Source organism: Scylla paramamosain, chromosome 5, assembly GCF_035594125.1.
Source record: "Scylla paramamosain isolate STU-SP2022 chromosome 5, ASM3559412v1, whole genome shotgun sequence".
Taxonomy (NCBI): Eukaryota; Metazoa; Arthropoda; class Malacostraca; order Decapoda; family Portunidae; genus Scylla; species Scylla paramamosain.
In genome coordinates this window covers 1,316,442-1,334,274 of record NC_087155.1, presented here as the reverse complement: position 1 = coordinate 1,334,274, position 17,833 = coordinate 1,316,442, and the positions used below count along the sequence as shown (strand labels likewise).

Here is a 17,833-nt window from a genome sequence, read left to right as displayed (position 1 = left end):
CTATCATCCCCATCCATAAATCCGTCTAATCTTCTCTTAAAGCTCCCCAATGTCTTAGCATTATTAACTTGATTACTGAGTCCGTTCCACTCATCTACCATTCAGTTTAAGAACCAATTTCTTCCTATCTCTTTTTTAAACCTAAATTTCTCAAGCTTGAACCCTTAAAAAAAAAAATAGGAAAAGATAGGTATTTTTAAATAATATAATAGTAAAAGTAGAAAGAGGAGGAGAGGGATGGACAAGTATATAGGAGGAGGGAGGGATGGGGGAGTAGGAGAGAGGGGCGTGGGGTAGGGAAGAGGAAAAGAGAAGCAGTAATAATAATCTGAATAGCAGGAGAGAGACAGAGGGGTAGAGGGAAAGAAAAAAAAAACGGAAGAAAAAGAGTAGTAGTTTAATAGATGAGGAGGAGGAGCGGAGCAAGGAGACAGAGAGACACAAGTATGTTGGAGGAGGAGGAGGGGAAGGGGGGAGGGGATGGAGGAAAAGACCAGTAGTAGTGTACCAATAATAATCCGAGTAGGAGGTGGTAGTGGAGGGGGTGGAGGGCAAGGAGGAGAGGGAGAGGTGAACTGTGGGGGAGGGGTGGGTACTGGGTAGGTCCATCATTCACATCTGAGCAAGGGTAGGCGGTGGACGAGGACCAGCAGGCGGAGGTAAGATTACGAAGATTACGTTTGTTCTTCCTGTCTCTCTCTTTGTGTCTATCCCTGTCTGTCTATCAGTATGTATGTTTGTCTGAATGTTTCTATTTTTGTCCTTGAGCGTGTCTGCCTCTCGTCTGTCTGTGCCTGTCTGGCTGTGCATGTGATGGTGAAGTTAGTGGCTTTACATAGCATTTAAACTAACACTGGTGATTTAGGATGTGGTGGTGGTTGTGATGACTGCGTGGTAGTGTCGGTAAAGGAAGCATGTGAGTGGTGGCGATGGTGACAGTGGTGGTGAAGGTAGTATGTGTGTGTGGTGGTTTCAGTGATGGTGGGTAGTGTGGTGAAGGCGTGTGTGGTGTGCGTGGTGGTGATGGTGTGTGTGTGTGTGTGTGCTATCTAGATGTTTTGTAACAGCCCTGGTTAAAGTTGTGTTCAATGTGTTGGAGTTTGTAATGGTAGTTTCAATAACGAAAATTCGGCACCTTTATCAAGCTCTAGGGAAAATTAATGGCGTTTTTACGAGTAGCGACAGTTTATCAAGTGTTCTGTTCTTAAAACAGGGTGTGCAGTGGAAGTTATCAGGGTTTTCAGTGGTGTGTTTTACATGTGCGTTTATCAAGCGTGCTACACATTTTGACAGGTTGGAGTGGAATTTGCGAATTAGTGGTTGTTTAACAAGCAGTCTAGATCTTTAACAGGCTGTACAGGGGAAGTATATAAGGGTTTTCAGTGGTGTTATTTTGAGTAATGGTAGTTTAACGAGCATTTTGTACCCACTTGACTGGTTGTAGTGGAATTTGCGAGTTAGTGGTAGTTTAAGGGGTAATCTGCACCTGTAACATGGTGTACAGTATGTTATTAGGTTCATTGCAATGTAAGTATTGATGTATCCTTTAAGTGCTATAATGTTAGGTATTGGGGTTTTCAATAACTTTTTTTATGAGAATAGTGATGGTTATAATAAGCATCCGTAGTGGAAGTTATTAAGGTTTTAATGTTTTCAAATGTTGTCCCGTATCGTAGTGGTAATTTTAAAGTCTTTGTACCTTTGAGATGCTGTAATGGTGACTATTGGGTTTTTCAGTTGTCCTTACAAGAGTCGATAGCTATAACAAGGAATCCTTAACAGGGTTGTCATGAATTTTTTTGGGATTCTTAATAGTGTTCACAACTGGAGAGCTGGTCTTAACAAGCAGTCTGCTTATTTTGAAAGGCCGAAATATAGGTTAGTAGGATTTTCGTTTATTTATTTTTTTTTATTACTGCAGATAGTTCAAGACATCCATAATTTGAACCTTTTTTTTTAAGGTTTTGTTAGATAACGCAAACTGATTATTTTGCTTTGTTCCTTAAAACCTTTTCTTTCGAGCGATCCAGTGACCCTCGTTCTCCATTTCTCTCTGTCTCGTGCTTGTGTAAGTGCTCTTGGTCATTAAACTTTCCCACCTCCATTTCCTTTACAGTTCTCCATCTCGCAGTGTTTACACACGACTGTCCCACAGTACTCGCTCATCCCTTCTGTCTTTCCCATTCCCTCCATTTCTTCACCCAACTTTACATTTTTAGATCAATATTTACCTTCCTCGAGTCAACTTTTCTTTTATTTCCTCATCTCCATTATCCGTTCCTCCTTTCAATTTACTACCATTCTCTCTCTCTCTCTCTCTCTCTCTCTCTCTCTCTCTCTCTCTCTCTCTCTCTCTCTCTCTCTCTCTCTCTCTCTCTCTCTCTCTCTCTCCTGTTTATTTTTAAAGGATGTTTTCTGGACTGCAGTGATCGTTCAATGTGTATCCTAAATAGTCCCCTTGGCCTGAATATTGTTGCGATATTACAGGTGTAGGATTCCCGTCTTCTTTTGCCCTCTTTTTCTCCTCTCAATGTTCTCCCTTTATTCTCACCATTATTCGTCCACTTCCCCAGCTGTACGAAAAATAAGACTTTCCCCCAGTTACTAGTACCTTATTCCCTCATCTCCATCATCACTACTACTGCTACTACTAAATACTATTACTGTCACTATTACTAGTAGTTCTATTACATTCGTATACCTACTACAACATGTCTATTATTATATCTACTATCACTACATATCTACTATTACTATTATATATCTATTACTGCTGCATCACCTTTTGAACAGATAACACTCCCACCTCTGATCTCACCCCACCTCCACCACCGCCACCACCAGTGTGTTGGGTGTTGAGGCCATTGAGATAGGAAGGTTGGAGTGGCCTTGAGGCGTCCTGGGTGAAGCCACCCAACTGTCAGGCGGCCATATTGTCGTAGGATAGGCAGCAACTGCAGGGCAGAGATGAAACACGTCATGGAAGTATTTCGCTATGTTGGAATGTATGTATGACCCCTCTTTTATGTTGGGGTTGGGATGAGGTCCCATAGTTACTAAGGAGAGTCAGGTCCGTATGGGTTGGGCTATGATGAGTCAGGTTAGCTCGAGTTAAGCCTGTGTCAGGGTGCTTATTAAGGAGTGTCAGGTCTTGACCCAAGTCGACCTACACATACTCTCTCAGTCAATAATTCAGTAGAGCTCTCGTATAGAGAGAGTAAAGACAGGAGTGTTGCTCCGTGCGTGGTGTGAAATGCCGACTACCTGTGTTGCATTTGGGTGCAATGAACAAGCGAACAAAAAATCTGATCCATCCATTACATTTCACCAGTAAGTTATTTATATATTCATTTATATATATATGATGTTCTAGGAAGTGTGCATGATTTTCATAATGAAGACTGACGCACAGGAAATAGGCGCTTTGATTATTTGATCGCAGTGTTAGGAACATGTTTACAGGCTACCAAAGGACCCGAGCAGAAGAAAGGAATGGCTTGCAGCTATACGAAGAGACAACTACACCCCAGGCAAACAGGCACGGCTCTGCTCCAAGCACTTTAGACCTGATGATTTCGACAGGACGTCCTTGTGTTACGTGAGGCTGCGAGATGGTGTTGTTCCCAGCATATTTGAGGCTTTCCCTTCACACTTACAGAAAAAAACAAGCAAAAGGAAACCTCCCAAATCTCGCCCTCTCTGTGATCCTGCCCCACAAGAAGCGCAAGATAGTGGACATTCTACTTTAGCTGTGCCGGAAAATCCTGTGCAAACAAACTCAGGTGAGTCACCAACCAAAGCCCAGCTAAAGAGGAAGCTGGGAGAAACAGAAACACAACTCGTGAAGTCTAGAAAAAAAATTAAACTGTTGCATCAGAAAACAAGACGACTCAAGAAAAAAAATGCCGAATTGTGTTCTGTGATCAGTGCATTGAAACAAAAAAACCTAGTAAGTGAAAATAGTTTGAGATAGGAAGTATTGAAAAGATTAATGAAATGTTGCTTACTTCTCCAAAACCAGTCTTAGAATATCTTTTAACTTATAAGATGAGTCAGGACCATATTGAATTGTTTTTCAGCATGATAAGAAGTAAGGGAGGGTTCAATAACAATCCATCTGCTCGGCAGTTCTTAGCTGCCTACAAGAGGGTGTTGACACACTCTGAAATACAAGAAGTAAGTCGTGGGAATTGTATGCCTTTAGAGTCTGTCCCGATCCTCACCGCCTCGAGTCACTATTTAGAGGCTCCTAATGCAAGTGTACCTTCTAGCAGTGTCATCAACCATTCCCTTCATAAAAGCAGAGTTCTAGAGGCTGTTGTAACTGATGAAAACAAGGAATCTGAGGTGGGCAGCAAAAGCTTAGCTTCTGCCTGTGTTCTTTCTCCTTACTCTGACAAAATCGTTAGCTATATAGCCGGGTTTGTCAGTTTAAAGCTTAAGAGATTTTTAAATTGTGAGTCGTGTTGTAATGCTCTATTTAGCCATCATCCGGATGCGACTCACGGATTAATCTCAGTTAAAAATAAAGGCCACCTCTCTTTTCCATCCAGAGATGTTGTTGCCATTTGCCTTGTGTGTGAAAGGAAATTCAGAGAGAAAGTGTTACTGTGTAGTGACCAACCATATGCAAAGCTGTCAACACATGCTTGGCACAACATTGTAACACTTGTACTGTCTGAGTTCCAGGAGAGGATTGTCTTCTCCAGCCTGGCACAACACATGTTAGACAGTGAGCCTGTCACTAATCATCTCCTGTTACTAATCAAGGCTGTAGCCGAGACCTATCTGCAGGTCAGGTACAGATATGCAGCCAGACAGTTTACTGCAAGACTGATTTCCCGTAAAGGGGTCAAAAGTAGAACCACGATGAACAAATTAGTATTATTTAGTGGAATGTGATTATGTATATAATCTATAATATCTAGTTATAAGGACATGTTGGCATACAATATATGGGTAGCAGTAACACAGTAGTTTCATTTGACATATTATAAATGAGCATATTATAAATGAGTGTAAACAGTGTAAAAAGGGGTACAAGAAAAATGCTTGGTAAGTGACAGCTCCCACATCAATATGGCGGACGGGGGAGAGCGGTGGCTTCCTCCTGCCAGTACTGCCCGCGCGGCTCAGGGCCACTCCAACCTTCCTATCTCAATGGTTGAGGCGGCTGCATGAGCGAGGCGCCGTCAGGCAGGCTTGTGATGGCTGTTACTCTTGCCAGTCTCGGTCAAATTTCGCTCCTTGTAGCGCAATTCCCGCTGACGTTTTACAAAACTACTGTTTCATTATCTTGCATGTAAAAAAAAAAAAAAAAAAATGGGAGTGTTTTAAGAGCAACTAAAATTCTGTTCTCACAATAGGATTTTTTTTCTCTCTAATTTCAAAACCGCCGATCATTGTTCTCTGCAAGAAGTTTGAGTGTTTTGAAAGCCCTGTTATAATTCTCTTCGCTGGTGTGGATAGTTGTGTTGATTTCTTTTCCTTTGGCCCGTATTCCTGAGTGAGGGGTTGGCATCGTGTACGAGTCTCCTCCAGTGATTTTGTTCCTTGCATTTTCGTGTGATTTCTGCCCTTTGCAATTCTATCCCTTCATCTCAGTATTTCTCTTGATCATTTCCCTCAACTGGTATTCTCCATTTTCTAATCGATCCCTGATCTAATCTTACTATCCAAACCATTTTTTTTTTTTTTTCCCCTTACCACTTCCATAATGCAGTCCACTCCTGCCGTCCTTTTCACTTTAGCCCCATTATCCACATCAACATTGTCCTCTTCTTTCCAGTATCCTCTCATCTGTTTAGTGCCCATGTTTTTCTTCCATATATTACTGGTCTAAAACCATTCTCTTCCCTCACAGCACACCACCACCACCGCCACTAGTGCGCATCACCAGCACAGTCTGGAGGATAGGAGGAAATGTTGTTCCAGATTCCAAGCTTGAAAATCCAAGGCAAATAGACTTGTGTAAGTTAATATAGGTAAAGTTAGACAAGATATTGAGGTAATGATAATGGCAGGCTGGTGGCACATTAGTTTCATAAGTTAATGGTAATGGCAGGCTGGAGGCACATTACTTCATAAGTTAACATAACATACTCAGATAAATTCAATGGGAAGATCTTGTGCTTTCATGTTTTTTTTACTTCCTGAATATTTTACATACCCATTTTTCTATATTCCCATCACATGTCTTTCAGTAATTTAAGATTTTGACAAAGGAACATTTGTTAAGGAGAGTTATAAGGTCAAATATAAAGATGATCACGTCTTCACTTGAGTTTTATTGCATTTCATTCACTCAAAAGGTTTTAAATTTGTCAATCATCAATGTCAATCCTTTACAGAGATGTCTGGTGTTGCATTGTTAGAATCTGGAAGTGTGGATCCTCACTCCTTGATCAAGCAGCAGCAGTGGCAGCAGTCATTGCTGCCCAGAGGAGAGGATGCATCAGGATGCATCTGAGAGTGCTCACTGGCTGCCGGAGGCGATATGTCACTGATTCAATGTAACACGCAAGGCAGCCAATCACAGGAAGGCTTTGTGTTATCACCAAGAATGCCATGAGACATTGTTTATAAACTGTTATGTGCCCACAGCCACCAATCATCATAGTATTCCAGGGAGTAAAAAATAATGGCTAATGATTTCCATAAAAACAAGAACCATATTGATTCAAAACAGGCCAAAAAATACGAGAAATAAATAGTTTCATCCACATTAGAAAACTGGTGGGAGTAAAAATTAGCCCATTAGCATATTTGCTTATTATTTTATCTTGACCAAACTGTAAATTGCATATGGAATTTAGTTAACTAATGTTTTGGACACTGCTTTAAGTAATATGACCAAATTCCCTAAATGACTTTGTTGCATAATGGGAGATAAAAATTTTCTTTCTGCTCACCCTTTGGGATCCAAACTTCTAGAAAAAAGAAAATCATTTTAAACATGTTCTTCATTGTTGAGGTTAAATATATGTTCTACATTGTTGAGGAAGAGTTAGGTTAGGGTAGGTTGTTAGGTTGGTTAGCTAGGTCGGACTGATGGTAGCAATGCTTAAAACCCCTCCAAAGTTTGCTGTTGTGTACATGTTGTAATTTAATGTTGCTGTGTAAAATTTATCCAGATAGTTGATAACCATAACTAAGAAACTGCTAAGCACTGGATTATAGATAGCAGTGTGTACAGTAAGTACCTGTGGCAGTCAGGTCTGAGATGGTGACCACTGCAGTAATTAAAATCTTCAAGATGAGCACTTACGCATTCAAGTATTACAACAGGTGGACTTAGTTCCATGCAGGTGAAGGACCTCCAGAGGACACCACCTACACTGTTGTCCTGCGGACACTGTCACTAACAGCTGTTTGCAGAACTGCCAGTCCCTGACAAGTAAGTAAAGAACAAAAAAAAAAAAATTACATTTTGAAAATTACTACCATTCTTAACTTAAAGTACAGTAGTGTAAATGTCACAACAACCAAATTTGGTAAAGCACCAGCTTTCATGGGGCCAGCAGGGCAACCACTCAGATTCCTGAGTTTAGATATCTGCACACATGAATAATTATTAACCCAGCACAACTATGTAACAGACATAAACATGAATAAATTGATTATATATATATATATATATATATATATATATATATATATATATATATATATATATATATATATATATATATATATATATATATATTTTTTTTTTTACGTCTAGTTTTCCCTAGTCTGTTAGGGCTGAGACGGTGCCTCCTGATGAAGGACTTTTGGATTTGGCATTTGGGAACCGTTACCCTGAGTGGATGCCCTTCCTACCCTCGGACCGTAGCCAGGATTTGAACCCGTGCGCCTGATGACCACTTGGCCCCCAAAGCGCGCGCGGTTCCACTGTACCACGGCGGCTCCCAAAATCACCGTGACCCGTGAAGAGCCCCGGGGTCAGGTCAAGGACGAGGAAGCCTACAGGAGGCGCCTCTCCAAGACCGACCAAATGTTTCATCCCCAGCGGGATTCGAACCCGCGGCCTCTGGATTAGAAGTCCAGCGCGCTATCCACTGCGCCATGGGGACTGTTATATATATATATATATATATATATATATATATATATATATATATATATATATATATATATATATATATATATATATATATATATATATAATCTTTTCTTCATTAACTTGTGTAACATTTGTGGTCCTGGATCTAATTTTTGATCAGTAGAATACCACCTCTCCTCTACTAAACCTCGTCATCTTTTCCTCACTGAAACACAGGTGTCTGAGGCAACTGACAGTAACCCATTTTCTGTTCCCTCCAACTTTCTGTCTCCATATTCAGTCCAAAGTTGAATGTTGTGTCTATGTGCGCAATGACTTAACCTGCTTTCGTGCCCCACGCTCTTGAATCTTCTGAGTTTTCCACCATCTGGCTATGACTACAGTCACTCTCTAAATTTATCTGTGCTGTATACCTCTCACCTAACTCCTCTGACTATAAGAAATTTTTTGACTACTTAATTTCCATAGTGGAGCACATTCTGTCTCTCTTCCCTTTTGCAGAGATCTCCATTCTTGGAGACTTCAATATTAATCACCAGCTTTGACTTTCCTCTCCCTTCACTGACCATCCTGGTGAACTAGCCTTCAACTTTGCTATCCTCCACAACCTAGAGCAATTGGTACAACACCCTACTTGTGTTCCTTACCATCTTGGAGATACACCCAACATTCTTGACCTTTTCCTGACCTCTACTCTAATCCTTCTGCTTATGCTGTCACCCTTTCTTCTCTGTTGGGCTCCTCCGATCACAATCTCATATCTGTATCTTGTCCTATCGCTCCAGTCCCTCCTCAGGATCCCCATAAGTGGAGGTGCCTCTAGCATTTTGTCTCGGCTAGTTGGGGGACCTGAGGAGGTATTTTGTTGATTTTCCTTGGAATGACCACTGCTTCCTTGTCAGAGACCCGTGTCTGTGTGTTGATTGCATAACAGAGGTGATAGTGTCTGGCATGGAGGCGTACGTTCCTCACTGTTTTTCTCGACCTAAACCTTCCAAACCTTGGTTTAACACCGCTTGTTCTTGTGCAATACATGATAGAGAGGTGGCCCACAAAAAATTACTCGAGCCTTCCATCACCAGAATCTCGTGTGCTTTATATTTCTGCTAAAAACCATGCCAAGTGTATTCTCTGACTAGCCAAAAACTTCTTCATTGATAGAAAGTGTCAGTCTTTCAAGATCTAACTCCCCTTGTGACTTCTCACATCTAGTCAAAGATATCTCCAATAACTTTTCTTTTTTTCCCTCCTTTGTTTCAGCCAGATGGCACTACTATCACATCCATCTCTAAAGCTGAACTCTTTGCTCAGACCTTTGTTAAAAACACTACCGTAGGCCTTGTTCCTTCCTCTCTTCCACCCTCTGACTACTTCATGCCTTCGCTGGCATAAACCCTCAGAAGGCTTATGGACCTTATACGAGTCCCTCCTATTATTCTCTGAAACTGCACCTCTGTGCTTGCTCTTGTTTAGTCAAACTTTTTCAACTCTGTCTGTCAACATCTACGTCTGTCAACATCTACCTTTCCTTCTTGTTGGAAGTTTGCCTACATTCCTAAAAAATTCCTAAGAAGGGTGAGTGTTCTAATCCCTCAAACTACCATCCTATTGCTTTAATTTCCTGCCTATTTTAAGTTTTTTTAATCTATCCTCAACAGGAAGATTCTTAAACATCTATCACTTCACAACCTTCTATCTGATTACCAGTATGGGTTCTGTCAAGGCTGCTATACTGGTGATACTTTGGCTTTCCTTACTGAGTCTTGGTCATCCTCTTTTAGAGATTTTGGTGAAACTTTTGCTGTTGCCTTGGACATATCAAAAGCTTTTGATAGAGTCTGGCACAAAGCTTTGATTTCCAAAGTACCCTCCTATGGCTTCTATCCTTCTCTCTGTAACTTCATCTCAAGTTTCCTTTCTGACCGTTCTATTGCTACTGTGGTAGGCAGTCATTGTTCTTCTAAATCTATTAGTAATGGTGTTCCTCAACGTTCTGTCCTGTCACTCACTCTCTTCCTATTATTCATCTATAATCTTCTAAACCAAACTTCTTGTCCTATCCACTCCGAAGCTGATGATACCACCCTGCACTTTTCCATGTCTCTAAATGTCCAACCCTTCAGTTCACACAGGGAAGCCACAGAATGCCTGACTTCTAATCTCTCTAAAATTTCTGATTGGGGCAGAACAAACTTGGTATTGTTCAGTACCTCAAAAACTTAATTCCTCCATTTATCAACTTAACACAACCTTCCAGACAAGTATCCCCTCTTCTTCAGTGGCACTCAACTGTCCCTCTTTTCTACATTGAACATCCTGTCTTTTACTTACAATCTAAACTGAAAACTTCACATCTCATCTCTAGCTAAAACAGCTATGAAGTTAGGTGTTCTGAGACATCACTAGTTTTCTCACCCTTCCAGCTGCTAACTCTGTACTGGGACCTTATCCATCCATGTATGGAGTATGCTTCACATGACTAGGGTGGTTCCACTCATACTGCTTTTCCAGACAGGGTGGAATCAAAAGCTTTTCATCTCATCAACTCCTCTCCTCTAACTGACTGTCTTCAGCCTCTTTTCTCAACTCCACAGTGTTACATCTCTAGCTGTCTTCTACCACTATTTTCATGCTAACTGCTTTTCTGATCTTGCCAACTGCATGCCTTCCACTCCTCCTATGGCCTCACTGCACAAAACTTTCTTTTCTCTCTCTCCTATTCTGTCCACCTCTCTAATGCAGGAGTTAACCAGTATTCTCAATCATTCATCACTTTCTCTGGTAAAATCTGGAACTCCCTGCCTGCTTCTGTATTTCCACCTTCCTGTGACTTGAATTCCTTCAAGAGGGGAGGTTTCAACATGCCTGTGCTTCAACTTTTGACTACTGCTTCGGACCTTGCTCAGGGATTGGCATCTCAGTGTTTTTTTTTTTTTTTCCTTGGTGTTCCTCCTACATTAAGAAAAAAAAAAAGCAGCCCTCCCTGTATTTCTTTTTTTCCCTCTTTCCAGGAGAGTCTGGCTCTCTGTGAGGACCACAGCCATCCACCCACCAGCAGTAGTGTTAGAGTCATCCAGCCCTCATCTGCTGGTGTTGCTAGGGCCTCTGGATTCATTGTTGCTGTGGGTGCATCATGTGAAGTTTTAGCAGTGGACATCAGTGTTTGAAGTCATCCATCTTACAGATGACATCACCCAGTGGTGAATAACTGTTGCCACTCATTCATGTTAACATGTATTCAATTTTGTTCTTCAGTGCATACCTATGAACATTGTATGTACATTTAGCATATGAGCCATACTTTTGAATGGTCTGTATTACAGTTGATTAATATGGTAATTAAATGCCTTATTTGTGCAGTACATTATTAGTGGACAATTTGTTTAACCCTCATTTGTATGCTGTTACTTCAGCTGCCCAGCAAAACTGCAGCAGAAGGCTACTTTGGCTTATTTTTTGAGGAATACATCTCTCAGGTATTTAAAATACTGATTCCAAAAGTGTGTCTTGACACCACCTTGGGTATAGTGGAAAGGTCCAAGGAGCAAATGAGGAAAAAGGACACAGCAGGATAGCAAGACATGTAACTTGACACACCGTCAATCATCACCGTCTGCTATGTGTAGTGCTACTTCATTTCAAATACTATAAGATGAAGCAAAACCTGCCATTTAGTACTGCTAATTAACAGCTTCTATAAATATTTCCTGTGTTTTTATGTACTGGAAGAAGAGACACTGAATAGTGGGTAAAATAGTAATTCAGTCTTTGAGACGTGTGAAATGTGGTAAAACATGATCCCGTAGGAGTGCCTCAATGTAATTCAGTCTTTGAAACGTGTGAAATGTGGTAAACATGATCCCATAGGAGTGCCTCAATGTAAACACAGTTTTCAAGTGGTTTGGTGGCAAGGCTGGCTCTGTCAACAATCCCCAAGGCCATCACTGCTGCACAACTGTATCTTCCCAGCAGAAAGATATCTAAGTGTTATATGGTCACCTTCATTTCAGAGGCAAGTGGGTTGCTCCTTTCTGTGTCACTCTACAAGGCTTCTCTTACTAGATCGGTGACAAAGAGAATACCTGCATGATCTACATGGTATCTTTTGATGAGTTCTGTGTCATAAGTTCATACAATATAACCTATCTGGGTAAATAATTCCTGAGCTGGAGTTGTTGTGAGTGACCATCTTGGCAGCAGGAGCATCTGTCATAAGCTGCTAAGACAGGGTGGACTCAGTCTTACCATCCCATGTGGATTTAAGACCTGGCTATGACATATTTCATAGCTAAGACTTGCTACAACTGCTTCATAACTCCTAGAATAGACTACAAGAAGAGATGTGAGGCAAGGACTGTACACATGACTTTTTTTTAAGGGTCACTGGCCAAGGGAAACAAGAGGAAAAAAGATCCCACTAAGGGGCCAGTCCTGAAAGAGATGTCAAGAGAATCATCAAAAACTGAAGGATAAGTGTCTTAAAACCTCCTGCTTGAAAGAGTTGAAGTCACAAGAAGAAGGAAATACAGAAGCAGGCAGGGAGTTCGAGTTTACCAGAGAAGAGGATGAATGATTGAGAATACTGGTTAATTCTTGCATTAGAGAGATGGACAGAATAAGGATGAAAGAAAGAAGAAAGTCTTGTGCTGCAAGGCTGCAGGAGGAGGGGAGGCATGCAGTTAGCAAGATCAGAAGAACAGCATGAAAACAGCAGTAAAAGATGGCAAGAGATGCAACATTGTGGTGATGAAAAAAAGGCTGAACACAGTCAGTAAGAGGAGAGGAGCTGATAACACAAAAAGCTTTTGATTCCACCCTGTCTAAAATAGTGGTATGAGTGGAACCTACATACATAGACGGATAAAGGCCCAGTACAGAGTTAGTAGCTGGGGGGTGAGAAAAACTGGCAGAGATGTCTCAGAATGGCTAAATTCATAGAAGCTGTTCTAGCTAGAGATGAGATGTGAAGTTTCCAGTTTAGATTATAAGTAAAGGATAGACTGGGGATGTTCAGTGTAGAAGGGGGGACAGTTGAGTGTCACTGAAGTAGAAGGGGGGGACAGCTGAGTGTCATTGAAGAAGAGAAGATAGTTGTCTGGAAGGCTGTGTTGAGTTGACAGATGGAGGAATTGAGTTTTTAAGGCATTGAACAATACCAGTTTGCTCTGCCTCAATCAGAAATTTTAGAAAAATCAGAAGTCAGATGGTCTCTAGCTTCCCAGTGTGAACTATTTACTTCCTGAAGGGTTGGATGTCTATGAAAAGATGTGCAAAAGTGCAGGGTGGTATCATCAGCTTAGGAGTGGATAGGACAAGAAGTTTTGGGTGACAGGACAGAACCGTGAGGAATACCACTGTTAATAGATTTAGAACAACAGTGACCCTCTACCACAGCAGCAATAGAACGGTCAGAAAAGAAACCTGGGATGAAGTTACAGAGGATAGAAGCCGTAGGAAGGTAGTTTGGAAATCAAAGCTTTGTGCCAGATTCAATCAAAAGCTTTTGATATGTCTAAGGCAACAGCAAGAGTTTCACCAAAATTTTTAAAAGAGGATGACCAAGATTCAGTAAGGAAAGGGAGGTCACCAGTAGAGCAGCCTTGACGGAACCCATACTGGCGATCAGATAGAAGGTTGTGAAGTGATAGATGTTTAAGAATCTTCCTGTTGAGGACAGATTAAAAAACTTTAGATAAGCAGGAAATTAAAGCAATAGAATGGTAGTTTGAGGGATTAGAATGGTCACCCTTTTTAGGAATAGGCTGAATGTAAGCAAACTTCCAGCAAGAAGAAAAGGTAGATATTGATAGACAGAGCTGAAAGACTTTGACTAGGCAAGGTGCAAACATGGAGGTACAGTTTTGAAGAACAAAAGTAAGGACCCCATCAGGTCCATAAGCCTTCCAAGAGTTTAGGCCAGTGAGGGCATGGAGAATATCACTGTGAAGGATTTTAATAAGTAGTATGAAGTAATCAGAGGGTGGAGGAGAGGGAGGAACAAGGCCTGAATCATCCAAGGTAGAGTTTTTAGCAAAGGTTTGAGCAAATAGTCAGCTTTAGAAATAGATGAGATGGCAGTGATGCCATCAGGTTTAAATAAAGGAGGGAAAGATGAAGAAGCAAAGTTATTAGAGACGTTTTTTGGCTAGATGCAAGAAATCATGAAGGGAGCTAAATCTTTAAAGATTTAGATTTTTGGAGAACAGAGTTGGCATGGTTCTGGGCAGAAATATAAAGTGCATGAGATTCTGGTGATGGAAGGCTCAAGTACCTTTTGTGGGCCACCTCTCTATCATGTATAGCACGAGAACAAGCTGTGTTGAACCAAGGTTTGGAAGGTTTAGGTCAAGAAAAAGAGTGAGGAATCTACACTTCCATGCCAGACACTATCACCTCTGTTATGCGCTCAGCACACAGAGATGGTAATACCTCCTCAGCTCCCTCTGATTATCAGAGGCAAAATGCCAGAGCCACCTTCACTTAGGGGGATCCTGAGTAGGGAGTGGAGTGACAGGACAAGATACAGATATGAGATTGTGATCAGAGGAGCCCAATGGAGAAAATAAGGTGACAGCATGAGGATCAGAGGTTAGGTAAAGGTCAAGAATGTTGGGCATATCTCCAAGATGGTCAGGAATACAAGTAGGGTGTTGCACAGATTGCTCTTGGTCGTGGAGGATATCAAAGTTAATTAAAGGCCAGTTTGCCAGGATGGTCAGTGAAGGGAGAGGAAAGCCAAAGCTGGTGGTGAACACTGAAGACTCCGAGAATGCTGATCTCTGCAAAAGGGAAGAGAGCCAGAATGTGCTCCACCTTGGAAGTTAACCAACCAACAACACAATGGGACAAAACTCCAGCCTCAGCAGCATCTTGCACCACCACAACACAACACTCATTGAGAATCACTTATTACTTGTATGAGGCAAGTGTGGACACAACAACAGCAACTTGTGTTAGCAAGCTTGACAAGAACACCATAGTGCACCTCCCTGCATGAAGCTGAGGGGTGTATGCACAGTTGGAAGCCTCAACCTTCATCACCCAGTAGCTGCCACCTCCCTGTGAAGTACCAACAGCCTGATGCAGAACTCAGGACACCAGTTCATACACTCAGCCACAGATCAAAGCATTAAGCCAACTGTGGCTCTGTATTCTCAAACACTTTGGTGTTGTATCTTAATAACACTTAACTGGATGAAGTAGAAGTTATTGGACTTTCAAGATTCTAATGATACTTTAAAAAAGGATTTTCCACTAGTGATAAAAATATCCAGGGGGAACCTGACTCTGTAAACCTCTGTAAATCTCATCTCTGTAAACCTTGGAGATTGTTGCAGTGAAAGCCCACAGTGTTTAAGAACAGTGTTACCAAGCAGGGAAGCCTCAAGTCCAAGCAACAATCAGGTCCTGAAGAATACAGCCTCAGTGTTGTGGTCAGCAGTGGCAGAGGAGTGAGGGTGGTGATGGGAGGCTTCTACCACTACTGGAAGTGTCAAAGAGCTGTCTTGCTGGCATCCTGAACCATCTTCTCCAGCTCCAGGTCAGCCATCAGCTGCTCCAGAGGCTCCACTCCTGCTGTAGGAGGGAAGCAATAATGTAGGTTACCTGGCAGGGGACTATCATGTGACACTGCTTCACTAAGTCTGTAATAATAGTTTTGCCAGCTGAGGAAACAAGAACATGGTAACACGGCCACTGACCGACGCTGTCACTGGTCAGTTCATTGCCTGTCTTGTTTTGAAAAGTGTAGCTAAACTTACATATTTCTACTGAAGCCCTTACTTGACTATAATGTTTCTGAATATACAACTTACAATAATCATGTATTCTACATTATCTAATAGTCTTTGGTAGAGATAAAGCAACTTTTGCTGGGGATTCTAACCTGAACAGCATTGAATGCTTAAATCTAATGTACCTCCTGCCAAGTCAATGGAGTGTAAAATATTTATGTATTTTAATCCTTTTTTTGCATATGGTGGTGGGAGAGCTCCACTGCTCCTGTGGGGGATGCATGCCATCACACTGCAGCAGCATTTCAGCCAGCCTGTCCTGGCCACACAATGACTACACAGGTCAGTAAACAGGCCAGACGGTGGTGGCTTCAATAAGTGTTTGGGAATAATACAGTTATCATTTTGTCAAGTTTTAACCTTGCCACAGTCAGTGTGCTTGGGTGGTGCAGAGCAACAGTTTCTTAGTGGCTGCAGCATAAGTGACACGTTCCATAGCGATCTTGTATGGGAGTGTCATATTGCACATTTAGTAAACATAGGAGATAAGCTGTAGTCACCAAGTGTTTCCACATCCCTGCCACTACTTAGTGAACTACCCACAGCAAACCCATGACCACAGAGAGAGGGGTGACTCACAGTATCAGCACTGAATAGTGACAAGACCCATACTCACCAGTCTGATATCACACACTGTGCCAAGGGCAGTACATAACAGGCTGAGTGACACACTACGTGGCACTGCCTGTACTGCCAGGTGACAGCTGGTCTGGGTGACGGTGCAACACAGGGACCAGCGCCAGTCCACTTCCCACTGCATTATGAGTATTATTGTTATTTTTCATGTTTTAGAATTCATATATGATCTTTATGCAAATGGAAAGAAGAGAGAAAAAACTGCTTAACACAGGCAAAATCACAAAATTAGGAGTTGCAATCAAAACAATACAGGAATACAAATGGCAAGTGCCAAAATAATGTTTGATGCTTCATGACAGAATTGTAAAAGTTTGCTCAGTGGCAGCCTGGTGACTGTTGAGAGCAGTGTCATGCATCCAGCAACTCACTCAAAGTTGAGACCATCCACCAGAACCACTGACCAACACTCATCTCTCAATTACAGATAAAGCATTTTGAAAAGCATCATCTCATTTCTTTCCAATAATTTAAACAGATGTGCACTGGTATGGATTACATTATCTTTGCAATGGATGGCAGAAAAGAATTAACTGAAGGACACACTGGAGTACTGTGACTTTACACAAGACAGACTGCAGTGGAGGGAACAGCAAGGATTACAGGTGTTAGGAGATGTGTGCAGAAGTGGCTGACAAAGTGTTGGGGAGGGGACACTAACACAAGAAGAGGCCAGAGTGAGGGCACAAGGCATCAGGATGCATACTAAATGTTATGAAACATTGAGAGGATACCCATCCTCAAATAACAGCAGGAGGACTGTGAGAACAAAACACCCACACACACGTGTCTACCAGAGTGGCCCACCGCTGCCTACACAACATCCCTCCCTCACTTTCACAGATGCCATTCTCCCAAAAAATCCCTCACTACCTGTACACATCAAAAGCTTTGGTACACCAGCCAAGAAATAACTACAATGGGTATGACAAGCTGGCAACAAGTGTCTTGGACCACTGTGTCTGTGTCCTGTAGTCATGGTAAACATGTGTGCCATGGACAAGGAATGATTCCTTTAGTTAATTATGGTGTAGGAAATTCAGTGTTTTCAACTAGAAATAAAAAAAATAAAATCAAAACAATGATTTAGAGTTTTTGCATGACTTGTTCCTTGGGCCATTTGAAATGTGCACCAAAAAATCACAACTGCCTGCTGGACTCATAAATAAGAGGACTGGCCACCCCATTCCCCTGATCTTTAACCCCACTGCAAGTACCTGGTCCATCACTGAGAGGCACAGGTAGAGGAGGGCAGCCTGGACACCACAAAACTGCAGACAGGTATCAGGGAGGAATGAAATAATTCAAAGCCACAGACACTCATGGAACTTGCTGATCT

At 41.8% G+C, this 17,833-nt stretch overlaps 2 long non-coding RNA genes and 1 other non-coding gene across 9 annotated transcripts in view; 1 reads left to right on the top strand and 2 right to left on the bottom strand.

Annotated features, from left to right (window-relative positions):
* The first annotated feature begins 592 nt into the window (after positions 1-592).
* On the top strand, positions 593-11,354 carry LOC135100400 (uncharacterized). 2 transcript variants are annotated; one of them, XR_010268669.1, is made up of 4 exons: positions 593-659; positions 5,864-5,970; positions 6,351-7,396; positions 7,734-11,354. It is a non-coding gene; the product is annotated as an uncharacterized LOC135100400 (long non-coding RNA). The 2 variants fall into 2 exon arrangements; XR_010268670.1 differs by having other exon boundaries at positions 594-659; positions 11,077-11,354.
* Positions 6,270-17,833, bottom strand: part of LOC135100399 (uncharacterized) — a 31,845-nt gene continuing 20,281 nt past the window's right edge. For 3 of the 6 annotated variants that reach the window (XR_010268663.1, XR_010268664.1, XR_010268666.1), the window contains 3 exons: positions 16,475-16,612; positions 15,435-15,640; positions 6,270-7,389 (listed from right to left, as the gene is read on the bottom strand). This is a non-coding gene — a long non-coding RNA (uncharacterized LOC135100399). The remainder of the gene's footprint in view (positions 7,390-15,434; positions 15,641-16,474; positions 16,613-17,833) is intronic. The other 3 variants (XR_010268667.1, XR_010268668.1, XR_010268665.1) reach the window with 2 other exon arrangements.
* Trnar-ucu (transfer RNA arginine (anticodon UCU)) lies at positions 8,003-8,075 on the bottom strand. Its single transcript has one exon. It is a non-coding gene; the product is annotated as a tRNA-Arg (tRNA).